The 26,955-nt window shown below is 44.2% G+C and overlaps 1 long non-coding RNA gene and 1 pseudogene across 2 annotated transcripts in view; one reads left to right on the top strand and one right to left on the bottom strand.

Annotated features, from left to right (window-relative positions):
* Positions 1 to 1,145: 1,145 nt before the first annotated feature.
* LOC128777784 (tigger transposable element-derived protein 1-like) lies at positions 1,146 to 15,479 on the top strand (annotated as a pseudogene).
* Positions 15,480 to 17,232: 1,753 nt separating this feature from the next.
* The window catches only part of LOC109249574 (uncharacterized), a 30,770-nt gene continuing 21,047 nt past the window's right edge, over positions 17,233 to 26,955 (bottom strand). The window contains exons 1-5 of one of the 2 annotated variants that reach the window (XR_002072641.2): positions 23,203 to 24,242; positions 21,067 to 21,145; positions 20,790 to 20,889; positions 20,229 to 20,278; positions 17,233 to 17,392 (exon numbers count right to left, since the gene is read on the bottom strand). This is a non-coding gene — a long non-coding RNA (uncharacterized LOC109249574). Of the gene's footprint in view, positions 17,393 to 20,228; positions 20,279 to 20,789; positions 20,890 to 21,066; positions 21,146 to 23,202; positions 24,243 to 26,955 lie in introns of those variants that run through there. The other variant, XR_002072640.2, reaches the window with a different exon arrangement.

Genomic DNA, 26,955 nt, shown 5'->3' with positions numbered 1-26,955 from the left:
CTTTTTTGTTCTTTTTCTTCTCTTTCTTTCCTTTTCTTTTTTCTTTTTTTCTTTTTTTTTTTTTTTTTGTATTTTGGCTTTTTTTTCCATCTGTAGCTTATCCATAGCAACATGATTCTCTCAGCACCTTCAAAAGTTGTCCAGACTCCTGCAGTTTCTCTTTTTGTTTTTTTGTTTTGTTTTGTTTTGTTTTTTCTCCACTGGGGATTTCACAGCCCAGGCAAGGGCATTTCACCCTGTGACTGCTTTCTGCTAACTCAGCAAAGACTTTAGATCAAATTTCCTGATTGTTCACCGAGGATATTTACATTTCCACAGCCAGAAGTAGGGAAGACAGAATGATAGTGGTCATTTTCAGGGTGTATTTCAGGACTTTCCTTTTACAACTACAACATTTTCCCCCAGCTAACCACTCCCCCACCCTTAGTTCCTTATCCATTGAATTACCTATTGTTCATATACTGCCTTGAATCTTTTAGGCTTTTTTATGAATTACTCATGCTCAGGTGCCCTTAATAATAATCTTTAACCATCTTCTAGCTTAAAACCCTGCTTCTGAGTCTAAGGGAGGATTAGTAAGTAAATCTATTTTTTAGGCATTTTTTTCTTCCCATCATCATAAAGAAATTATTAAACATTGCTGTGTGAAATTGCACGAATCAGTATTTTAAGATAGTATCAAAACCATAGATGGCTAACGTGACCAAAGACCAGACTGTCCCCAGGAATCAGGTCCATGCAAGGGCATGGGACCAATTGCCAGGAGATCTGGTTTTAGGTGTAACACATTCCCGAAGTCTGGTTTCCTCACCTTTCTGCCTCCAGCGACTGGTGTCAAAGCTGTGTGAAATAATGCAGAGAAATGCGTTTATAAACGGTAACACTCATGTAAGATTCTTCAACCTTCTTATGCATACATGCTTACACTGAAAAAGAGAAATAGGGGTGCCCGGGTGGCCCAGTCGGCTAAGCGTGCGACTTCGGCTCGGGTCTGGATCTCCCAGTTCTGGAGTTTGAGCCCCAGGTCAGCCTCCTTGCTGACGGTGGGGGGCCTGCTTCAGATCCTCCGTCTCCCTCTTTCTCCGCCCCTGCCCCGCTCACAGCTCACCCCCTCTCTCACAAATATAAAATAATGAACACTAAAAATGAAAAAGAAAATAGAAGATTTGAAAAGGGACGTGGAGGAATATTGCAGGTATGCTAAGAAGTCTCTGCAAGATTTCTTTTGACATAGTTCTTCGGCAATATATTTTACTTCCTTCAGGAAAATTCCAGTCTCTAACCTAAAGCCCTTGTCGTGAAATAACGTCCCAAACATCATAACCAATTTGTTTTGACTACTAAAGAGGCCCCTTCACGGTCCCTGTAGTACACCCCCAATTATATTCAAGCCCTAATTAATCCTGGAAGTGGTGGGCAGACCCTAGGTTGGTGTATGTTGACCGAGAATTCCAACCCTTAAGTGGTAATTTCGCCATACTCAGCGGTATTTGTGGCCCTCGCCATCCAAATGACTTTGCTCAAACGCCCGTCATCCCATGTGGCTTTAACGCCTACAGACTCGGAACAATCCAGCCTAATGCTTTCTTGGAGGTGACGCGCTCCAGTTCAAAAGTCCGCATGTCCCCCAGGCCACTGAGGGTCTCAGATCTACCAGGGAGGCACCACCACATACTTCGTAAGAGAGACTGTGAATTAGAGGCTTAAATGTGAAGTTGATTTTCTCAGGAATGGGGTTGTAGGAAAGAGCTCCTCGCTTTTCTGAAACAAGTTTGCGGCCTTAAAGCTTGGGCCTTATAAACAATCTGTCTTTGGACTTGCTTTTCTTTCCCCACCCCCCCAAAGGTGTTCTGGAAAGCAGAGCGTGTGAGAACATAATACAAATGAGTCATATGGGGGTGGAGGACCCCCCAGGAGGGGCCTGGCATTTAGAGATAAAGACACTGTGAGAAGGTTACCCAAATTGCATTTCCACTGGCCAAGTCCTTTCTCCGCGGAATAGCAACGTCAAATAAAAACGCAACACAAGGACCAGGAAGGATTGTTTGCAGGGATAAACAGGACAGGAGACAGACTCACATGTGCCACGTTTTTCCCACTGCAGATGAATAAAAGAGGCAATTATCTAATAAAAAAATGTACTGTTAATTGCCCCCAGTTAAGCAGTACTACTGTTAGAGCTATTAAGTACTATTTGGACTGAAGAGATTTATTTCACCTTCCTCTGCTTGGAAATTTGACATCATTCCTGGCTTCCATCTCACCCCCCAATTATAATCCACTGGAAATGGGAAAGCGACAAGAGCCATTTAATGTGTCACAACAAGAGTGAGGGGGAAGAAGGGCTGGAAGTGAAGGCTTTTCAAAGAGAGTGGGGGAAATAGTGTCGCATGATGATTACAGAATCTGGTGGGGTTTTGTTCTTCTTTCCCCCTCCTTTGCCGTATGGATTCGTTTTGTTTTTGTTTGTGTTTTTGTTTTCTCACGTTAGGGCCAAAGCGTTATGGTTAAAGGGTGTGTTCTTTCGGGTTTATGGCTCTGACTAATGGAATTGCTCTAAATAACATTTTGATCTCGCAAGGTCACCCAGAGTGCTATACCTTTCCTTTCATGATTCAGGTCTGGACCAGGCATTTCCCAGAATTGAGATGGTAATGAAGTCATTAGTTTCTTCCTACTTGAAGCCCTGGCTAGAAAGCAGAATTCTATGGGCAAAGTCTGAGTGGGCTTTTTTCATAAATCTCACACCCAGCTGAGCTGTAACACCTGTTACATTTTCCCAGGAGCTTGAGCCATAAGACCATTTCCAATCTATTTGCTCTTCTTCTTGCACAGGACACTGACAAAGGCAGGGGTCCCTGTTTTCTAAGGCACTGCTAATTGAAAATCTCTGGCTGGTGCAAATGTGAACTCAAACCCGCAAGAGTTCCAAATAAGGCTCCAATGAGTATTTCCTCCTCTTTTTAAAAATGGCCTTTCTAATGCAGGTTATACAAGATTAATTTGTTGGAGGGAAAAATCGTCATTGAACCTCTTTGCCCCCAATAAACTTTTACTTTCCATGCATTTTTTTTTTAAAGAAAGAAAAGGGAGGGAAAATAATAAAACCCAGAGATCAGCTAACCCTACAAGACCTGTGTTTGTAAGAACTGGAGGGTGGGGGGGAGCATGGCATTAAAGTGTATTTGCTTTTGTTGGTGTGCTTTTAAAATCTCTGTGTATTAATTTTGAACGCAAGAAAGGAGAACAAAGTTGAGTCACATGAGCGAGCAAATGTAAAGTGATTACAATGGCAAAGCAAGTTTCAAAAACTGTTCTCAAAAACTGAATAATTAAAAGAGGAGGAAATTTTCCTCTAGGATTCTTGAAAGGGAAAAGAAAATGTATTCATCTATAGAGAAGATGGGCATTTCTGGTCCTCATAACAGTCCGTGGGGAAAGAAAACAAAACAAAACAGAGCAAAAAAAAAACCCCAAAAACCGTGCAAAACAAGGGAGGTTTAGAAGAAGCAGCTATGAGGCCTCACCTGGCATTTGACAGGAAAAAGAAGTATTGGAAATAAAGTAGATGTAAATAAATGAACAGTTACACATTCCTCTGGGAGCTCAGACACCCTAAGAATTTGGGTCTTAAAGATACAACGTTGGGGATCCTAGCCCCACAAATCGTAACAGAGCCCACAACCTGGCTGTTCCACCAACTACATTCTTCACCCAAAGCCCCTAAAGAAATGGCCTGTCTCTGAATTCCATACCACAGGCTTTATCGCTTTATTGCTGTTTGATGTTTTGTGACTTGTTGGCTTGGGGTTTTGTTCCTGTTGTTTTTAAGTGCATTGCTTGTGGTCACTGTCACTGTTTGAGTAGGTAGCACTTAGGTCATTTGGGTATCTTTGCATGCCTCATTCTTAAGGCACATTCTCACTCATTATACTCCTCCTTTGCCAGAAGTGGAGAAGCTGGTCTAAAGCTTGCAGGCTTTCAGTCATGATGTGTGAAGGGGTGTATGCATCAGTAGGAAGAAAGCTACCATTTCGGTGCAGGAGGAAAAAATAATGACTGACATTTTTAAGTCCACGTTTAACAAACTGTCTTTCTCCAACATAGATTAACTCTACTGTGAAATCTGTGTGTGGTTCTAAATCCAATCCTGAGAAGAGCTGAGACACTCAGAACCTTCAGAGAACACTTGTTCATACAGTTCCTAAACCATATTTGAAACCACCAAAAATGGATGTGGTTGCCTATTTATTGGAAAGGAAAGAGGTTCATGATATATCCCTGAGTGAAAAAGCTTTTCAGCTCACCCATCTATGAATTGCCATATTTTTTGGTAAGGTCAAAAGTGGTCAAGTATCTACAATGTCATATCTCAGCTTAAATACTGGGTAAGATAATATGAATAATATGATCTGATTTTGTCGTTGTTTTATATATACTCTGAAAATCTACCATAAGTTTTCCCTGAAACAGAGATTAGGGGTAACTTTTACTTCATTTCTTCTTTTGGCTTACCTTTATTTTTCACTTTTTCTGGAAAAATCTCTGGGATCCCCCCCAGGAGGTCCAGGCCGGCCAAAGCTGAAATACTTGAGAAAATGTTAGCCACACCCTTTGGGCTCTTGTCAACCTCTATCCCAATGCTCAATCCGTTTGTACTATTCATGGCGGGGAGGTGGGGTGGGGGGAGTAGGGGGTGGGGATGGTGTTGTCACCCATATTTCACCAATTCTGACTTTGTCCATATAAGCTGTAGAGTCAAATAACTTAATAATTTAAGAATCAATTTGGACTAATGATTTTTGCCCCACTTAAATCTACCATGAAAACATGTCACAATTCTGTTCGGAGAATTTTCTGTTCCCATCCACCATAACAAAATTAAAGATACGCTCCCATGGAGGAAAAGTCAAGCAAAACAAAGAGTCTCCATAGACTGAGTCTAAATTTCTGGAAAAGAATATGGTGAAGGTGGTGACCTTTTATTTGTTAGGAAAGACCAGCAACACTGATTCTATCCGACTTACCTTCTCTCGCTTCCAGAAATGTGGGTTACTTCTAGATTCTTCCATCGCCTTTCCACCATCCACCCCTTTAGACTCCCTGCTTGTGTTTTTTGTGTTTTTTTGACTCTGCATTGATCATTGCCAATTTTTACCTTTCCTGCTTGTTCCTTTTATGTGGTTATTTATGTCCAAGAGACTGGACCTTACCACCATTTCATCAATAGTTTCTGCCACTTACTGCCATATTTTCTTATCATAGTAACTTCCTTGATCAATTTTCTATTTTGTATGTGCTAGTGATGAGTACTGGTATTCATAATCTTTCTAAGAGCTCAGAATTTCTTTTAAAAGGGACCATTCTATTATTTAGGTTGGTGATACCGATCTATATTTTAATTAGAGAAAGTCGAGCAAAAATTATTTTAAACCCCACACTATTCAGGGAGGCAGCCTGAAGCAGGAAAAAAGAAATCACCAGTAAGATAAGGTTGTAGCCCAGGTTTTGTGACTCACTCTGTGACTTTGAGCATGTCACTTAACCTCTATGGGACATAAGCCATCATCTATAGGACAAAAGATTTTCAAGACGGAGAATGTAGGTCTCTCTATTTCTATTTTTGTTTTGGCTCTCAATTCATGAATCCATAAATCCCTTTGAATTCTTATGTGCAACACCAATTTTCCACAATGACTAAGAGCCAAGAGTGGTTGATCCATCAGCCCTGTGATTCCCAGGGCTCTGGAACGTGGCTGAATCTCCATTTGCCAGGCAGAGAGATTCTTTCCATTCCCTTACTGCCCGTCGGTCTTCAAGGCACAGAGAGGACTCTACTCCTGACAGGTACCTTGGTGGCTACAGGTAACCTTGCTTGAATGAACTCCTCAGAAACACCCGATAGCTTTGAGTTTCATTGTGCCCACCCACGTCCTGTAACACTTGGGAATTTCCTGGACTCGTTCTTTCATACATTCCCACCCAAACTACACGCTAAGGGAATAGGAGTGGAAATCAGCTACGAGTGCGGAGCGCCCGCCGTTCAGAATCGAATGGGAAAATTTTCTCAGCCTCAGGTAAGTAAAAGTAAAAAGGCAGAGCGCTCTTTGAATTCTCCTGGAGACAAAAAAAAAAAAAAAAAAAAAAAATTAAAATGTTCTCTATGAGTTGCTCCAGGGCCCCGGGCAGGCATCCCCCCCTCCCCACCCCTTTTTAAAATAAGAGCTTGCCCTTCCCTGCACAGCCCTTTTAATACAAGTGAAAAAATTCCAAATTCCTCATTTGTTTAGCCTGAAAATCCCCTGCACATTCCCACAAACTACTTCCTTTTCTCTCTTTTTAGCAAGACTCCCCTCTCTCTCTTTAATGAAGAGAAGTTCAGAGGGTTTTTCCCATGAATAGATGGCAGGCACCTGGGAGTTATGAATTTTAAAGTGATCATTTTCTTTCAGCCATGCCGGACAATGGGCATCTCCTTTTGACTCACTTTCACAGCTTTGAGAGGCTCTCAGATCAGCCACATTCCAATCGGACTGGAGTCAGCTCGGAGCTGTGCTGGACCGCATCAAGGTCTCGCACAGAAAGACAGGGAGCAGATGGCCGGCCCGGCTCTCCTCCCCCCTTTCAGCGCGCAGAGGCAGGCAATGTGGGAAAGCGTTGGCCCGGCATTGCCCATTGATCCCTGAATAGAACCACCGCGGGCCACCAGCCTGTAGGTATGAACCTCTGTTAACAGATGGTGAGATCATTATGAGCAATTAATTCCTTTAATGTATCAGTGGGAACATGTTGGAAAGGATGACGCAAACACTCAGTGAATAGTGAGCTCCTCGCTCCTGGGGGAGCGAGCGGGTGCTACCTTGGGGGGCGGCTGGGAATCTCTCCCCAGGCTGCAAGGCCGCCTTATGGCTTGGGACGGGATCTGGGAACGGACTGCCCGGCACGGAGGTGTGGTTTTCATTAACTAATTGTGAATCCTTCCCTTCCTTCATGATGAATGCCAGATTGTCTCCAGGTCATTTTTCTGTACAAGCACCATCCAGAAACAGAGACACAAACAAAAACGGTGCCTGTCAGTCAATCCGAGATGCGCGGGGAATTATTTCACAGAAACCGGCAGAGAATCAGGTCATGGGGTCACTTTTGCTAAACACGATTTCAGTTGCGAAGGTTCGAAATTCAAAGAAGGGTTTCTTTCAACACAGATGAAGCAGTGGTAATACTCCGTGCATCCCAGGGTTTGAGTCTGCAAACTGAATGTTTGGATGCATGATAAATGGGTAGATGAAAGGAGAGTCATTTTTAAAAATATGAATTCGCAAACATAGTGAATTTGAGCAAATGACCCATGCAGCAAATTACTCCCCTTGCATAAGTGAGATAATTTTTAAATTCCGCAACAAGGTAAAAAGGATGGTCGGCGGCCAACTGGGAAAAATTGGCACCCTCTTCTTCAGGTATTACTCTGATTAATAATCAATGAGATAATGGCGTTTTTACGTGTTTTTCCTACTTTTAGAAATAATATTTAGTAGTAGGGGTGTTTTTATTTTATAGGAAAAAGAAAAATCTTGGGGCACAGTACAGATCCTTGGGTAGCCTTTAGATTTTAAGAAGATAGAAAATACAGGAACAGGAAATACTGGCAACTATTCGCTTAATTCATATTTAAATGACACTTTTTGCTTGTAATTAAGACACTCAAGCAGTGTCTCTGTTCATGAAATTTACATAACTGTACAATAGCTTGCCTAAATGAACAGCAAATGGCAGTTAACCTTGAAGTGTATTATCTTAATTGAATAAATCTGGCTTTAATTCAATAAATTAAAAACAGAAATAATATCGCAAAAGACTTTTAAAAACAGACTTGCCATCACCCCCTAAATACAGACTGGTACTGTTTATAGTTGTGTTGGAATGCTCGGACATTTTCCAGTATGATTTTAGAACTCTAAAAGCATTCTGGGTACACATTCGCTATTTTTCCATCATTGTTTCCAAAGCAAATCAATGTCACTTTTTGGAAATCATTGATAACAGTATCTGAACACTGAATCAGAACTCATAAGCCTGCTGATTTAAGATGATTCTTCGTCCGGGTTTCCACTGCCTCTACCTCCATGGGAAATTTGCTCTTCCTTTTTTTCCAGTTCTTTATGACGGAGTGTCCTGTGACACACAGAAAAGACTAAACAGGGGGGAAGAGACTTCTTACATAGGAAAGAGACATTCCCACTACTTGTTCATTTAAATCAGATTCCCATGGGCTACAAATGCCTTCAGCATCAGGGAACTGACAAAAATTGCTGAATTCTTTCTCCCAAAGTTTGTTGCATTAATCGGCAAAATTATGTTTCAGTGATTATACAGTTAAGGAGAAGAAATCATGCAATATGTTTTTATTTGCATCAAATAAGTTAATGAGGCACCACCTGTGCCTTGTATCAGTTTATGGGGGAAAAAGCAGGAGAACACAGGTGTTCCAAGAGCATCACGGTAGACTTCCTACATTAATTTAAAAACCCTAAAAGCATTTAGCAGCATCTACAGTGCATATTGCCAAGGAATAACCTATGCACACAGAGACGTGCATAAAAATTATTGTGAAGAAATTCCTGGTTTCTTGGCTAGCAAGGAAAAAAAAAGCCGTAATTCATTCTTTCCTTGTTCTCACAGTGTTTGCTATTATACCATCTGCAATATACAATGTACATGCTCAGCCATAACCCGTACGGCTGGAAAAGAAGCATTCACACTGTGAATTACCATTTTTCCCAGCATCTAGCTCTAGTCAAAGACAGCACAATAATAAACTAGAAGCTCCTTTGTCTGTTAAACATTGTTCTTCATTACTACATGAAAAGCAAATTGTCTTTGTATAGAGAAAGAGTGGCACATCAGCCATGGGAGTGGGGGGAAGGGCTTCGCCTCTCTCACTGACCACCTCGCAGACACAGAGGCCACTCATCTATCTTTCCCCACCGGCCCACCCAACTCTGCTTTCCAAATCATTTCATCGACAGGCACGTTGGGGAGAGATCCCTTGTTCGGTTGAGTGAGATGCCCGATTGGAGGCTCACAGGAAGCTTTTACCCTGAATAGCCTAACACTTACATCCACAGATTTCTTTCTTTAAATCTCTTCGGTGTGTCCCTTTACAATGTTTGGGAGAAGTGAAGCTTATCAGAGATGCTCTTTTTCCTGTGGTTAAATATACTCCACGAGTTATTGTGCTCTTTGTATTGTTTTTGAGCTCTTAAGGGCCAAATGAGAAGACAGCCAACAAAGAAACAAAACATTTGGAGCAGCCGACTAGATAGATAGATAGATAGAAAACATATACCAAGTACATTAATACCAGTTACCATGAAAGTTAAGAAAATGTATAGATTAGACCAGAACCACCCATTCAAGGAAAGGGTCCTCATGATGCAAATCAGTTACTTACAAGAAATTGATGATTTTCTCAGGGCTTTTTAAGTCTTTTGGATGTAATAAATTCCAACAAAACTTGCAACATCATAAGCTTGCTTGCGAAAACTTAGTTACTAAATTAAAAACTCAAAAATCTCTCCTCGTAGGGAAGGCAATGGGCAAACCCAAGTTCTCGTTTTAAATCTCAAAGACGATTACCTCTTACTGACGTCTCGTATGACCCGCAGTAGATCGTGGCCACAGTGTGTTGCTAGAGAGGTCTGCCAGAAGGGACTGAAGAAGGGGACCCTGCTAGACATGACGTGAGGAGTCAAAGTCACGTCTGTTAACTCCACTCCCCTGGACAGAGACCGGCCGGGTGAAACACCCTGCCTGAATATCAGTCCCAAAGTAGTTCAATTTGTGCATTTACTGTTCAAAAGAAGTTGAGATCTCATCAGAGACTGGTAAAAATCACTGGGGGGGAGAATGTCCAGAATCAGCTTTGGACATAAAACAGCCGTTTCCATATTGATGGGTTTTGCAGTCTAATTTTGAATGTGACTGCAAGTTTTTCTCTCTGGCAGACGGGAAAAATACCTGGCTCACTGAATCGTCATGAGGCTTTAAGGAAATCACATCATAAAATAACTACATTAGCTCTCCATAGTGTAGGCTCTCAATAAATGCCAAAAAAGGTACCTTTTCAGGTGTCGATTAACACTTGATTTTCACTTAGGAGATGGGGCGCCTGGGTGGCTCAATGGGTTAAGCGTCCGACTTTGGCTCAGGTCATGATATCACACTTCGTGAGTTTGAGCCCTGCGTGCTGAGAGCTCAGAGCCTGGAACCTGCTTCAGATCCCGCGTCTCCCTCTCGCCATCTGCCCCTCCCCCACTCGCACGCTGTCTCTCAAAAATGAACAAATGTTAAAAAAAAGTTATTTTTAATTTCGGGAGAAAAAAGTACATAATTGCCAAGCAGCATATTCACGTTTGTTCTCTCCTGAGGAGAGACACAACTTTTATTTTTAATGCGCAACACCTGAAATGGCAACTTGAGAAATTGTGAAATGTTTGCGGAGGTAATTGGGACAATCCTTCTCAACTCTGAAATTCCGTTATTCTCGAATGTTCTCGAATGTCTAAAGTTCCTGTGCTCAACCCAGAAATCAAGTCTGTTACCCTGGAGCTTGCAACCGTATCCCATCTAAAAAGAAACTCGCCTATGTATTTTTATCATGCATCACGTGACAGGGCTAGTTTTGACTTAGGCAGGCTCATTCTGTGTAAACAAGATACTGACATCATCAAGACACAGAGAGGAATAAACTGAGTCCATGGCCATGAGAAAGTGGTAAAAATACATGAGTCACATCAGAAACATCTGTCTTCAATCCCAAGTTAAGGACTTCCCAGGCTAAGGGGCAATTTGTGAATCATACGATCGACTCTCCAATTCAAACATCGGCATTGGTCTTAATTCTACTGATACGTAAAAGGATAACTAATGATTTATCTTTTTTAATAATACTGTTTTTCCTTGTAAGTTTGCATACTGGTTTCGAAATGGTTACAACAAATACTTTTTTTTTTTTTAATTTTCAGCTTGAATGCTTCCTTCTTAATTCAGAATGACAACATTTGTTCCTAAACTCATAACACAAAGTATGTACTAGTACTTCGTATAGTTGTGCCTTTGTTTTTTCACTTTCAGGGAAAACATGTTGAACTTCCTGACTGCTACTCCTCAACATTTAGACCCTCCCTTTCCAGTATCCCTTTTCTTTCCTTCTCCACAGGCTCTTTCTCTATCATTTCAAACATACTCGGACCATCTCAGTTTGGGGTGGTACTTCTTCACTAAAGAGTGATTTTGCCTCTGGGAAATATTTAGCAACGTCTAGAGACTATTTTGGTTGTCAAAACTCCATTGCCATTGGCATCGAGTAGGTACAGACCAGGGATGCTGTTGAACATCCTACCGTGCATAGGGCAGTCCCCTTGCCCACCCCACACAAAGAATTATCCAGCCCCAAATGTCCATTGTACCCAGGCTGAGAAACCCTAGTCTAGAGGAGGAAAAAACCTGAGATCTAGCTTTATGTTATTTTGTGCCTAGCTACTCCACTCCCAATCCTTTCCTCTTTGCTAACCTGTCTCAAAACCTCTCCCCTCTACCCATTCCCTATTACCCCCTTACTCCTTAATCATCTGCAATTTATTTTCCTTCTCTACAAGTCACGGCAACCGTTCTCTTCGGGGTCACTAACCTCCTTGCATGCTCGACCTCACAAGGCAATGAACACTTCCTGTCCTTTATTGGGACATCACTGTTGCATTTTGCTTGCTGACCACTTTTGCCATTGTATAACTCTCTCATTCCTTGGCACCATTGACAAAAATGGTCTACAAGTCTTAATCATTATTCCTCTTCAGCATCATCATCATCAACAACATCTCCTCAATCGTCGCGACCACTGACACCTCATGCCTTGCTTCATTCCATTCTCCATTTAAATATCCTCCCCGCAAAGAGCCTTCCCTGCCTGCTCAACTCAAAGTAGCGTTATGGGATTTTCCTTTCTCCTTAACTTGCTTTGTTTTTTTTATTACTACCTGATACTATATGAATGTATACTTGAGTTTGTACCTTGTGTCTCTTCACCCCATTCCTTTTCCCCAAAGAATATAAACTTGAGGACAGAGGAGGGACAGTGCTTGTTTTGTTCACTTCGATGTGATTAGCACCCGGCACTTAGCGACACATGCATATTTGTAGAATGGGTGACTGAATGAAATAATGGATGTGTGAATGAATGAGTGAATGAATGCATGAATAGTGGGGGGAAAACCCCAGACCTTCGAGTGCTTTCCACCTGCCAGCACTGTGCTTAGTGCAGTGTCTGATACTGGAGATTTTTTCTTAAAATTCTTTCCTATCGTTGTCTTCTAAGACATTGCCCTAGGCTGATTCTACTATTTCCATGGTCATTTCTCTGTCTGCTTTGATGCCTCCTCCCTCCTGCTGGGCCATTCCCTCCTCAAACGAGAGCCATCTCCTTGTTCTGCTCCCTCCTTGACAGCATGTTCCAGTGTCCCACTTGAGTGACCCTGATAAGATTCTGTGTGTGGCACCACACATCTGTAGAACCAGTTGTATCATGGGGCATTCTGAGAACCCAAACATGTTCTAAGTCAATGCCGTTGCTGCTGAATGCATCTACAAAGTATGACATTGGCAGAGATCTTGAGGGAGGAAGAAGCCTTAAATATTTGGGAAAGTGGGGGGCGGTGGGGGGACGGGCTGTATGCTGGAATAAGGAGACCGAAGGGTGTAACGCTGATAAAATACGGTGGTGAAGAAAGTTTCATTGGAAGCCCCTTTATGGACATATAACTACATCTAATTTTCTAAGACATGTGGACAGAGAAATTAAAGATGAACTGAGGTCCCCTTCATGCCTAAAGTTCTGTGATTTACTAATCATAAGCACTGTGTCTAAATAAGGCACAGCTCGCTGTATTGCGCTCCACGGATGTGTGTTTCTTTACAACTTGGAGGTTTGAGGCAGCCCTGGGTTGAGTGAGACTAAGCTGCCACTTTTCTAACAGTATTTGCTCACTGCATGTCTCTGTGTCACATTTTGGTAATTTTTGAAATATTTCAAATTTTTTCATTATTATTCTATCTGTGATGGTGATCTGTGATCGGTGATCTTTGACTTTACTATTGCAATTGTTCTGGGATTCTGTGAACTGTACCCATAGAAGACAGAGAACTTAACCAATAAATACTCTGTGTTCCAGCTGTTACACTGACCAGTCATCCCCCCATCTTTCTCCCTCCCTCTCTTCAGGCGTCTCTATTCCCTGAGACACCATGATGTCGAAATGAGGCCAGTTAAGGACCCTACGTGGGCTGTAAGCGTTCAAGTGAAGGGAAGAGTCACTTGTCTCTCACTTTAAGTCAAAAGCTAGAAATGGTTAAGCTCAGTGAGGAAGGCATGGTGAAAGCCAAGACAGGCTGAAAACAAGGCCTCTTGTGCCAAACAGAGAACTTGTGAATGCAAAGGAGAAGTTCTTGAAGGAAATGAAAAGTGCTGCTCCCGTGAACACATGAATGATAAGAAAGGGAAACAGCCTTTTTGCTGATAAGGAGAAAGTCTGAGTGGTCTGGATAGAAGATCAAACCAGCCACAACATTCCCTTAAGCCAAAGCCTCATGCAGAGCAAGGCCCTGGATCTCTTCAGGTTGGGTGAGAGAGGTGAGGAAGCTGCAGAAGGAACGTTTGAAGCCAGCAGAGGTTGGTTCATGAGGTTTAAGAAAGAAGCTGTCTCCATGACATCAAAGTTCACGGTGAAGCAGCAGGTGCTGATGTAGAAGCTGCAGCCAATTCTCCAGCAGATCTAGCTGAGGTAGTTAATGACGGTGGCTACACTAAACAACAAAAATTTGGTTAATTTTTTTTAATGTTTATTTTGAGAGGTTGAGGAGAGGGGCAGAGAGAGAGGGAGACACAGAATCCAAAGCAGGCTCCAGGCTCTGAGCTGTCAGCACCAAGCCTGATGAGGGGCTCGAACTCACAAACTATGAGATCATGATCTGAGCCGAAGCCGGATGCACAACCGACTGAGCCACCCAGGTGCCCCACAAGTTTTTAATGTAGATGAAATAGCCATCTACTGGAAGAAGATTACATGTAGGACTTTCATAGCTAGAGAGAAGTCAATGCCTGGCTTCAAAGCTTCATAGGACAGGCTGACTCTCTTGTAAGGGGCTAATGCAACTGTTGACTTTAAGCTGAAGCCAACGCTCATTCACCATTCCAAAACTCCGAAGGCCCTTAGGAATGATGCTGGATCTACTCTGCCAGTGCTCTCTCCATAAATGGAACAATAAAGCCTAGATGACAGGACATTTGTTTACAACATGGTTTACTGAATATTTCTTTTCAATATGTGAAATTTATTGTCAAATTGGTTTCCATACCACACCCAGTGCTCATCCCAAAAGGTGCCTTCCTCAATACCCATCACCCACCCTCCCCTCTCTCCCACCCCCCCATCAACCCTGTTTGTTCTCAGTTTTTAAGAGTCTCTTATGCTTTGGCTCTCTCCCACTCTAACCTCTTTTTTTTTTCCTTCCCCTGGTTTACTGAATATTGTAAGCCCACTGTTGAGACCTACTGCTCTGAGGAGGGAAAAAAAACCCCTTTCAAAATATTACTGCTCTTTGACAATGCACCTGCTCACCCAAGAGCTCTGAGGGAGATGGACGAGATAAATGTTGTTTTCATGCCTACTGATGTAACATCCATTCTGGAGCTCATGGGTCAGGGAATAATTTTGACTTTCAAGCCTTATTTACGAAATACATTTCATAGTGCTATAGCTTCCATAGACAGTGATTCCTCTTATGTATCTGGGCAAAGTAAATCGAAAACCTAAAAAGGACTCACCATTCTAGATTCCATTAAGAACATTCATGATTCATGGGAAGGGGCCAAAATATCAACATGAAAAGGAGTTTGGAGGAAGTGAATTCCAACCCTCATGGATGACTCTGAGGGGCTCAAGACTTCCATAGAGGAAGTCACTGTAGGTGTGGTGGAAACAGCGAAAGAACTAGAAGGGGAGCCTGAAGATGTGACTGACTTGTGCAACCTCATGATCGAACTTGAACAGATGAGGAGTTGCTTCCAAGGGAGGAGCGAAGACAATGGTTTCTTGAGATGGAAACTACTCCTGGTGAAGACGCCGTGAAGATTATTGGGATGGCAACAGAAGATTTAGAACATTACATGAACTTAGTTGATGAAGCAGTGGCAGAGTGTGAGAGGATGAATTCCAATTCTGAAAGACGTTCTACGGGTAAAACGGTGTCAAACAGCACCACATGCTATGGAAAAAATGTTCCTAAACGGAAGATTCCCATGGATGTGACAACCTTCATTGTTGTCTTATCTTAAGAAATGGCCTCAGCCTTCAGCAGCCACCATGCTGATCCACTGGCAGCCATTGACATGGAGGCAAGGCCCTCCCCCTGCACAAAAATTCTGAACGGCTGAAAGCTCAGATGACGGTTAGCATTTTTTTAGCAATAAAGCGTTTTAAATTAAGGGTGTACCTTTTTTCAACATGATGCTATTACACAATTAGTACAATGTAAGTGTAACTTTTATAAAATTCATTCGATTCGCTTTATTGCAATATTTACTTTATTGCGGCGGTCTGGAACTGAACCCACAATATCTCTGAGGTTGCCTGCACTAAAATAAATAGACGAGAATGAATGCAATAAAACGCGTGCATACTGTTGATGGAACAGACTCAAGCGTGCTGCTGGTCATTCTCCGAATCAGTTCTGCGCCCTTTCCTGGCCGGCTCTGTGCCCGAGGCTGACTCCCGGCCTCACCGCCCATTCCGGCACCAGCTGTAAACGGGAGGACGTGAGGAGGGAAAGTGGGGCCCGTTTGCCTTGTTCCCTCCTGTGCTGCCATCAGGAGGACAGCTCCTTACTGGGCCCAGGCGACCCCTCCTCCCTCCAGGCCCAGGAACGGGCACAGCTTCCCCTACTGCCAGCTTCTGGAAGTCTCCGCGTCCCTCTCCTCCCCTGTCGGTGCCACAGCTGGCAAACCGAGTACAGCCTCTTCACCTGCACCACTTGGGATGAAGTGTCTCCAGCTGGAATCTTGTCCCTTATCTCCTCTTGTGCGTATGTGAGTTAGATATTTTTTTGTGTATATACAAATTGTGTGAGCATAACTGTCCATTCTCTTTTCTTTAAATTTCTTTAACTTTGCCGCTTTCTTTATTTTTAGATTATTCTCCATTGCTGACATACTAACTTAAAGTAACTCATATCTATATTGTGGTGTGTGTTTGTGCGTGTGTGTGTGTGTGTGTGTGTGTGTTTGTCATCAAGGGAAAACTTTTATTTTAGGGTGTCTGGCTGGCTCAGTCAGTGGAGCATGTGACTCTTGATCTTGGATTTCTGAGTTCAAGCCCCATGTTGGATGTAGAAATTCCTTAAAAATAAAAATCTTAAAAAAAAAAAAAACAAAAATGTTTAACTGTATGGGAGTTGAAAACATTCAAACAACAAACAATATCTTAAATAAAACAAAAAAAATTTTCAATGAAAAAAATGAGTTGCAAAATTTAAACTCCCCTAAATTAATCTATGACCTTAGAGCTAATCTATGTGAAATATTATGACCTTCTACTGGAGTGATCTTATTATTTAGGGTTTTTTCCCAATTAAAAAAAAATGAAAAGTCATTCAGGAAAATATTAAATTCTTGTACAGAGTTCTAATACATGTTCATGTATCTGAAAATGACACACAAAAATGCTGATGCCATACAAAAATGGTCTTCATTGTTTTAAATCTCAGTATGCGTGCCAAATTTTAATGATGGATAAAGTAATAGTGGACTTTTTATTTAAATCAAAATACAATACTTACATTATCTAATTCTGCAGTGTCCAATGATGTGAAAATAATGTATTCACAAGAATTATATCAAATGAATCTTTATTTGAAAAACACTATCCCAAAATTATATCTACTTGAATAAGAACGACCGTAGCGGCAATTAAATGACAGCAACCAAACCAAGAAGAGATCAGTGAAAACGACTGTGAAGACAGAAAACACTTGCAGATGCGCCGAGGCTGTGGGTGACCAGGACCCGGCTGCCATGGGCCGGGCCACACCTGCAGGGGAGCCTCGATCCCTGAGCTCAGCACATGACCTTCCTCTTCCCTGAGGGGCTGGTGGCCCAGGGGACCCCCCGACACTTGCGGCCTCTGTGGGCTGTGAGTGGAGCACCGGGAGCCAACGGGCCACTTGGGAAAGGCTGGGAGTCGGACGTGGCGTTGGCCAGCATTTGCCTGTGGCGATCCTTTCCTTCTCTCAGCTCCTCGAGGTTCCTCCAGTCAACACAGCTGCTGTCCAGCTTTCTCCAGCTCTGTCCTCAGGGAAGAGGATTTATTTGTTTGGGGAGAGAGGAGAGTGGGGGAGGGGCAGAGAGAGAGGGAGAGAGAGATTCCCAGGCAGGCTCCTCACTGTCGGTGCAGAGCCTGAGGCGGGGCTCAGTCTCCTGAACCAGGAGGTCACGACCCGAGCCGGAACCAAGGGTCAGACGCTCAACCAACTGAGCCACCCAGGCGCCCCACGACTCTCTTTCGATTGGAGGCAGTGCTTCTCTCCATTCTTTGCCCATGTCTTCGGCCGTCTTCCTCTAGAGGCTGGGAATCTGATTTGTGCAGTTCGTGTTTCTACGCACGCTGGGAAGTTTCTTCTCGACTCCCAAGCAGCCTGTTTCCTCCTCAAACAACTGTCTGTGATGTTGCACGATGTGTTCTTGATGTAATCCAGGCAGAATTGGAAGCTTCAGCTTCAACCGCAGAATCTCACTTTCAAGCTGTGAATGTTCACGCTACAAAGGTGCTTCTTCGGTTTGGGGTCTTGTTATTTGTCCTGCGAGCTGTTCATTCGTTTGTTTTCCTTCCCACAGTTGTCTGGCTATTTCTTGATTTTCTTCTTCGTACTTTGAAGGGACACCCTGAAGTCAGCATGGTCGACACTCTTCAGATCAACTACTGACTGGTGGATGGGGCCATTGCCATCTTCTCTTTTGCTTGACTGCCCCTCTCTCTAAGGAGATCAGAGAAGGGGAAGGTCGTCAGCAGGTTTTCTGCCCTTGATATCAACTGGCTGAGTTTCTCCCTCGAGACCTGCCGCATCCCTGCGTTCGGCTGCTCCAGCCCTTCTCTCTCCTCCTCCTTTTCCTGGACTCTCTGCCTCCGTCTTGCAACTTCTTGTTTGGACGGTTCTGGACTTTCCTTCAAACCACCCATTATTTCCTCCTGAAGTTGTCCTCTGTCCTTCTCTGATGCCTTGAAGATGGGTTTTTCATCAGTTGCTTGGGAAAATTTAGGGGGCTGGCTCCTCTGTGCCTTTTTCAGGGAGTTGACGGTGACGTCTTGGAGTGACGTCCTGCTCAGGTTTGTTTTCATCGCCGACAAGCACAAGGTCTGTACGTGAGAGGACCGGCCTCCGCCCCAGGTGCCTGAGGGCCTCATCGGCCTGTGTCACTGGTGCGAAATTCTCACCACGTTCGCCACAGACTTTGTTGCAGGCAGAACACGGTTTGCCTAGAGCCTTCACACTTCTTAAAGTTTGTAGTCTCTTTACACCCGAACCAGCACCGTGGTACAAACCAGGATCTCCCAGGGAAACACACAGAGGCCCGGGACATGGCTCCAGCTTTCAGAAATCACCCACAGGGCGCACCCCCCCCCCCCCCCCGCCACCACCCAGGTGCTCCAAGGCCAGCTGGAACGTGGATCTGGTGACGGGCGGCAGGCCCTCCATGGCTGCATCGCGCTCCACAGCGCTGTCTCCAAGTGCCAGCGTCCTGTGGGTCTCTACCGATGGCTCAGAACCCCGGGGAATGTTCTGCCTCTAAGATAAACAACTGCCCGACAACCAGGGCAGAGTAGTCGGGCCGGGGGAAGGGGAGGCCAGCCAGGGGCCAGAAAGGAGTTCTCCCTAACTTGGCCCTGAAACAGAAAGGGATGTCACTTACACAGGCACGGGCTCAAGTGCAAAGGGCTGATGGCAACTTGGAGCCCCCGCTATTCCAGGCCCACCTGGCCCTACAGCAGACCTAGGGGGCTCAAAGCAGGTCCAGGCCATGTCCCTTTTCTCACACCAGAGCAAGTTAGGACAGAGTGGTGGGGCCCCTCTCCCTGTCCCTGGGTGAGGCTCATTTTCCTGATTTAAGGTTTCCTTCTGCTGCAGGAAGCCTGGTGCTGCCCACGAGATCCCGGGGATCCCACCCTTCTGAGTCTTCTTCTCTCCTCTGTATGTGGCCAGTGTGGGCAGGCAGGGGCCCCGGGCGGACGGATGTCCCCAAAGGTATTAACTAAGAGACCTGGATTCCAACCCTAACAACTCAGGAGAAATCAATCACAACTGGCAGGTCGTATGATTTCCCGGACTTTCTGTGGAGCCAGTAGCCCCTGTTCGACCCAGCGTTCCTGGAAGGGGTGACTCTGCTCCAGAGGTGACAGAGTGACCGGGTTCCTTCCCTCATGTGGCCCTCCATCTTGAGCCCGTGCCTCCCAAGATGGCCTCGGGGAGGGTCCCCAGTCCATGAGTCATCTTCAGAAGTGGGCCTCTGGGGAGGCGGTCCTTCTTTGGGCTCAGTTTACCACTTTTACTTCATTAAACCACATCTCACTCTCTGGTGTCTCTCGGGCAGACCCCGCTCAGGGCCTCCTTGTCCACCCCCGGGGACTCTGTCGTGAGCAGCTTGTCCCCAGTCCCTTTACTGAGAGGGACACAGGACAGCTGTTAGCCAAGGCCTGTCTGGGGGTCCTGAAGGGCTCCATGGGCGCAGAGAACAGAGGCTCTGACCAGGCCTGGTGGTGCAGGGAGGAGGCAGCCAAATGCCCACGGTGAGAGTGGCTTCGTTTCTTCTTCTTCTGTTTTTTTTTTTTTTATAAATGTTTATTGATTTTTGAGAGAGAGGGTGGGGGGAGGGGCAGAGAGAGAGAGGGAGACACAGAATCTGAAGCAGCTCCAAGCTCTGTGCTGGCAGCAGAGGTCACGACCTGAGCCAAAGTCGGACAGTCAACCCACTGAGTCACCCAGGTGTCCCCACCAATGCTTCTTCTTTTTGACTGGACTATTTTCAAGAGCAGTTTTGGGTTTGAAGGAAAACTGAGTACAAACAGAGCCCACCCAGCAGCACGCCTGTCTGTGACCCTATCAAACCCCAGCATTTCACCACATACCTCCCCTCCTGTTTCCTTTCTGAGGTTCCTTCTGGTCAATTCCGCTGGTCCTGTTTGATTGAGAAAACAATTTATCAGTTATGATTTTTTCAAATAGTGGTCTATATTTAAGAGTCATCAAAACAAGACAATTTATTCCAAATGTATTCCAAACTACTAAGAATCCGCACGGAGCCTAAATTATATGTCACAGAGAAAAGCACAGTTTGGGAAGGATCACGTAACTAAAAGCCCCGTCATTTGCTTTTCTCTTTTTTACCTAATTGTGTTTTCTTCTTCAAACTCTTTTTTTCCTTCCTCGGATTCATTTTCTCCTATCCAGACTCTTTGCCTTTAAAGAAAACTCCAGTGGTGGGCAGCCATTGAAAGCAATAACATGTACTATGAGTTGTCAAGGGGGATTTGAAAGAAAAGTCATTTCTGACTGGGAATATCAGCCAAGAAAAAGGGAAAGAAGCTCTGTGTGTGTGTGTGTGTGTGTGTGCGTGTGTGGTGTGTATCTGTGTGGTGTGGGGGGGGGGGGTGTGGTGGAACACATGTCTGCCTGTGTTTATGCCTCACCTTGGAATCTGAGCTTCAGGAATATTCTCAGACATCATCTGCTTCTTAAATTTTCAAACAGACACGACCCCAACAAGGACTAAATAAATGAAGATGACTTCTATTATAAAGGCAGGACAATTGCATAGATTATTTTAAAAACGTCTGAAGAAAAATAAGCTGGTATGGTAAGGAGGATGAGCTTAACCACTTTAGAAACTGTAAAGCAAGCAAGCAAGCAAGAAACTGTAAAGCATTAGACAAATGCAATATGTTGGTGTTACTGATAAATAATTACCTGTATTTTAATTTGGCTTTGCACCTGCAGTATTCTGTGACTTAAGTAGGATTGCTGGGAAGTCAGTTCTAGGGAGAAACTAAAAGGGAAAAAAAGTTACTTGTCTTTCCGCATTTGTCCCAAGTAGCTCAAATTTAGAGCGTTTATTTTAAATCACTCCTTCCTTCTGATGATCTTCTGTATTAATATAGTTGGACACTGAGATATAGAGTTATATTCTGCTTAGACAAATTCTTATATTGGCCACACTATACAATGAATGTAACTGATTAATGAATTAACCAGCTGGCAACCATACCTGGGTGTATTTTAGCACATTTTCAACTAAGACGGATGAAAGAGGTATTACAGACCACTTGGGAATCGTTAATAATAATAGCCTACATTTAGAGAAAGGAAGTTTGATGTTAATTTTCAGAGAAAACAGCCAAAATCTTGCAATATTTTCTGGGAGAAGGGGCAGTAGGTAGAACCCAGAACTTGGGTTATTTTGGGCAGCCATCCATGCTTTTAAGACTGATCCTTACAGAAATCACTTGGTTTGCAAAATTGTCAAGGGACTAAATGACTTAATCAACCTTTCTCATTTTTATCTGCAGTCAATCTGAGCTTATTATCAAACCACTCAAGTGATGGCCCCTGATTGAACAGAACATTCCACTGGGAGCAGCGTGAGTAGCCTTCCCTCCTGGGAGGGGGTACTCACAGGCATTGCATTATTCCTTTTTCACCTTCAACCTCTATAGGTAGAAACTTAAAAGCCATTTTGAACATCATCTCATTATCCCTTCAGTCTTGAGCTAGGAGTTGATTACCCTTAATTTACGAGGGGACACTATATTGAGAAGCAATCCCATTTCTCAAATGTCACATACAAAGTATTCTGTGTGGGGCCGAGAAGAGAATTCAAACCTACGGGTCATAATTCACCTTCTGCTTTGGCATTTACATAGCATAATATTATGACGGAGACTCGCCCCACCTTTGAAAAATAATGAGATATTATTGACAAACAAAAATCCTTTCGTGCACATGTAAAATCCTCTTTCCTAAGTCAAAGGTGGCTGGTTTTTTTTTTTTTTTTTTTTGAGAGAAAAATAAATTCAGGTGTTCAAATATAGCAGTGGTTTTATTTTATGTGTTTACTTTTTTAGTTCGAAAGCTCTTCTGTTTACCAGGAGCCCAAATGAATGTCTACAGTCCTCAAAGAGACAAACTAAGGTAACCCTGATTGTTTTGTTGACTTTGCTAAAGGCAATGGCCCAAAGCGTTAGTAATTAAAACCCATTTAAAATTAATTTAATTTCAGGAGGTCCACAAACCCATAAAATCAGACACACACAAAACTAACAGCCAAAGATGCCTTTTTGAAACCAATGGTTTTCAAAGTGAAAAGGCAGACACCAGAAGCGAGCAGAGCTCAGGAGAAAGAAAGGGAGTAGGGAGGGAGCCGGAGAAGAGAAAGTGCTCGCATTAGCCTGGGAAGCCGCCTTTCGAGCCCCAGCCCCGTTTCAAAGACAGGATTCCTTCGCTTTTTTGAGTTTCAAGTCGCTGAGCCATCATTCTGTTTCTCCCCAGAATGGAGCTAAACCGGACTGAGACATTTGGAAATGCTTCTCTGGGCAAACGTTCTATTTGTATACGTTTCTCAGAACAAATCAGGGCTGCCACAGACTAATCTTAAGTCCACAGAAATTGGGCAAGCACTTTCCGCAGTCGAGTGTGACCCCAGCTTTGCATTCAGGGAAGCGCTAACCCGTCGCTCACCACGCGAAGACACAGGCTTTTAGATCATCAAGCGTGGGTGTTTGGGGAAGTGGCGAATATATCTAAAGACGGGTCCAATTCTTGTTTCAAAGGAAAAATGTGGAAACAGACTGGTCCAGATGTGGAAAAGAGCATCACTGACAGTAAGTTGAAAGTGTGGGCAGCCCGAGTGTGAGAGCTAGCGGTGGGGTCGGAGTGTGGGGGAGCAAAGAACCTGAAGATAATGGAATCTTTCTCCGCCTACCTCTTCCTCTTGCCAAGTGCACCCTTCCAGTCGCCAAATGACCCGGCACCTAAAAAGGCAGACCACTTACAGACCCCTATTCTTGACGAAGACTCTGGAAATGACCCGATTCGACATCTGCTTACATACGGTGAGTTCAGCCAACCGTCCCTGACTGCGACGCTCATTACTTCCAGCCAGCTCTCCTGTAGCTGAGATAGTCTTGTTGGCACAGACGGATTCTTAGAAAGTTCTTCCAAATCCTAATTCTGCTCTCTTGAGCAAGAGAGGATACGACATTTTGCTCTGACATCTGCAAGCAATAGGGTAGCAGTGAGCCCTGGAGCTCCGGAGTCAGACGGGCATAGGTTCATACCCGCACCCAGGGACAGGTGTGTGGATACAGGTAGGTTACTCAAAGAGTCTAAGCTTCAATTTCCTTACCTGTGAAACGGAGTAACAAATATTCCCCGCTTCCTAGGTGTTTAGTGAGGATTGTTAAGATAAATCACCTAGAACAATGCCTAGCATATAATAAATGCTTAGGTAAATTAATGATTATCGTGGTGTGAAAGGCATAGACTTTGGAGTCAGCTGGTCCTGAGTTCAGATCCCAGCACCACTGTTAAGTAGCTGTCCATAGGCTCATGCATTTCCCTGAGCTTCAGTTTTTCCAGCTTTGGCATGTCTGCCTCAAAGGGATTTCGTAATGATTTAGTGAAAAAAAACCTTTAAGTGTTTAGTATAATGTCTGCCCGTAATTTTTTCATCATCATCGTTACCCATGGTCTTTTTAATGTCCTCCTTAAAACACAGTGCTAGGAACTAATGCAATATTCCCAAAGCGGTCAGAAACAGGGCCAAGAATAGTGTGCAGAAAGTCTCCTCTGGCCTAAACATGATACGTTTATTACTGTAGCAGTCTAATGCTGTATTTGCCTCTTCTCTTTCGGCCCCTCAGAAATAAGAGTATAAGAGGGAAAATACAGGCTCAGGGATCCACTGGATCTATTCCAGTCTTTCAAAGTAAGTCAGTAAAGGGGCACCTGGGTGGCTCAGTCAATTGAGTGTCTGACTTTGGCTCAGGTCATGATCTCACGATTTGTGGGTTTGAGCCCCGTGTCGGGCTCTGGACTGACAGCTCAGAGCCTGGAGCCTGCTTCGGATGAATTCTGTGTCTCCTCTCTCTGCCCCTCCCCCACTCACACTCTGTCTCCCTTCCTCTAAAAAAATAAATAAACATAAAAAAAAAAAAAAACAGAATCCTTTTGGGGCACCTGGGTGGCTCAGTCGGTTGAGCGTACAACTTTGGCTCAGGTCATGATCTTGTGGTTCACAGGTTCAGGCCCCGCGTTGGGCTCTGTGCAGGAGAAAGAAAGGGAGTAGGGAGGGAGCCAGAAAGGAGAAAGTGCTCGCATTAGCCTGGGAAGCATTGCAGAGCCTAGAGCCTGCTTCAGATTCTGTGTCTCCCTCTCTCTCCGCCCCTCTCCCATTCACTCTCTGTCTCTCTCCCTCTCAAAAATAAGTAAACATTAAAAAAATTTTTTTAATAAAAAATTTTTTTAAAAGAATCCTTTCTAGCTGTCTAGGTCTAAAATTGCAAAATTGCATTGTTCTATCATTAACAATTTCCTGTGGCACAAACTATCCAAGGCTATATATGTCCCTGGGACAGTCTCTCTTGGATCAGTCATAGGAGGGGTTCTCAGAATGAGTTCTTTTTCAACTCTCAAACATTCAAGAGGAAATTCTTCATGTCCCAAGACAAAAGTGACCAGCCTCCAGAAAGCTCTTGCAGCACACACACCGTTGCTTTTCCCACCAGCTCTCTCCCCTACCCACCTTTGTTTCTGCCCAGTTACAGAAACACAGTGTTTATATGTTTACACCATGTGCTTCCAAGGAGGCCAGGCTCCTACCTCGTCCCAGAGGGTAAATGTGCATTGGCCTTAGCCAACCATCCTTATTCCGGTCCCTCTGCCAGCACCCGATTTAGGAATGGGCAACATGCTGCAGTTCTAGACAATCAGATATGAGACGTGTAACACGAGGAGAAATCTATTTGAGTGGCTTCTGGCAAATGTTTCCCTGCTGTCAAAAACGCGTATAGGAGGGGGAAGCTTCCTTTTCCTACCCCCTCCCTCCGCTGTGCTGGGAGGTAAAGCCTGCAGCTTCTACAGCCATCTTGTGACCACAGAAAGATAAATCTGAGTGGAAAAGGAAGCACACACAGCACAGCAGAGCAGAAAAATGGAAAACACCCAGGTCCTCCTTGACATCGTTGACTTGCTGAGTTAAGGATCCCCGCACTGCTGACCCCTAGCCGGCTTGCTATCTGAAATGCATTTAAAAAAAAAAAAAAGAAAGGTCCTTGTTTAATGCTGTGCTTCCCAAACTACAATGTGTGCAAATAACCCATGTCTCTTGTTAAAATGCAGATTCGGATCCAGAAGGGGTGGGCTGGAGCTGAGGATCCCACAATCCCGAGCTCCCGGGTGGAGGTGATGTTGCTAGTTCTAAGCCCAAACTTTGAGTAGAAGGGCTTGTGTCATCTCAGAGAGATTTCTCTGCTATTTGTAGCTGAAATCATCCCAAATGATACAATCCTCAATCTAGCATCCTTGCTCATCACCTCTTACCTGTGTTCACGAAACCCAATTGAGGTCCGGAAAATTTTAACAGTAATTCCAGTCGACGTGAACCTGCAATTCGTGTTTCGACTCCGTTCCACACATTTCAATACCCCGCCATCACCAGCACCCTCTCACTCTTTTCTGCCTTTAAGTAAGGCACTCACGGCCCGGGCACCCAGGGTGTGACAAAGGCGCCTGTGAATGCCGGCTGCACGAGCCCCGCACCACCTCGGAGCGCGTGCCAGTGCACCTGGCCCAAAGGTGAGGCAGCTGCAAGCACGTCGGTTCCTTCCTTGCCATCTCCGGCTCTAAGGAGAAATGCTTGAGCGCTTTTGCAAATCAAAACCTTTTCATCCTGAATTTGGTGATTCACCCTGAACGGCGTCTTCTTGGAAAGTCTGTAATGCGCTATTGTGTAAGATGGGTAAAATTGGCCTGTCTCTTTGACAACGCTCCTCTTCTCATGGCTCAGGGCTGGGCTGGGGGAGGTGAAAGAGTCACAATAAAAGGCGTCCTTTACACACAGCCGCCCTCCCCGGCTGGAGCGGTGTACCTGCGTGGGCCGGGCTGTCTGCACCCCGTGCGGTCGGTATTACTAGCCCCCTTTGTTCATCGCATAGCCTCTGGACGAGAACTAGGTTTCGGCAGGTACGAAGATGGGGCTTGTTTTTAACAAGGCAAATTTACAAAGCTTCCACACTAGAGAAAAAAAAAAAGTGTGGGGGAGTCAGACATTCAAAGGCCATGCCAAATTTGCTTTTCCCCAAAGCAGGGAGAGACAAAGGAAATCTCAAGCATACCTCCCAGACACAAAGGACATGTGTTTACCCTCCAAATTCAAGCTGAGTGAACTCACCTCATTATCCCAGGAGCTGGTCACTAATTCTACCCAGTTAAAAAAAAAAAAAAAAACAAAAAACACCCAAAACAAAACAAAAACACCCAAAACAAAAACCTACAGTCTCAAACAGTGTCATATTATCTTTGCATCTGGGTCTGCTGACAATTCTTTCAGTGTCACACAACTCTACACTACAGACTTTCATGTATATTCTCTTCCTTAATCCTTGCAACAACTCTGTCAAGTAGATACTTGGATTAGTGAGAGAAAGGTCCAGAATCTGAAATGTCCAGAATCTGAATCCAGAACCCAAGAGATTTTTACAAGAGGAACAGGTAAAATTGCTTTGGGAAACTATGCCAAATGGTGCTAGAACAGTTTTAGAACATTCATACTTTCCGCCCCCCCCCCCCCCACCCGACACA

Source organism: Panthera pardus, unplaced genomic scaffold (assembly GCF_024362965.1).
Source record: "Panthera pardus isolate Hobbes unplaced genomic scaffold, ASM2436296v1 HiC_scaffold_17, whole genome shotgun sequence".
Lineage (NCBI taxonomy): Eukaryota > Metazoa > Chordata > Mammalia > Carnivora > Felidae > Panthera > Panthera pardus.
Note: the sequence above shows the minus strand (reverse complement) of the source record. Positions and strands in the feature narration are given on the sequence as shown.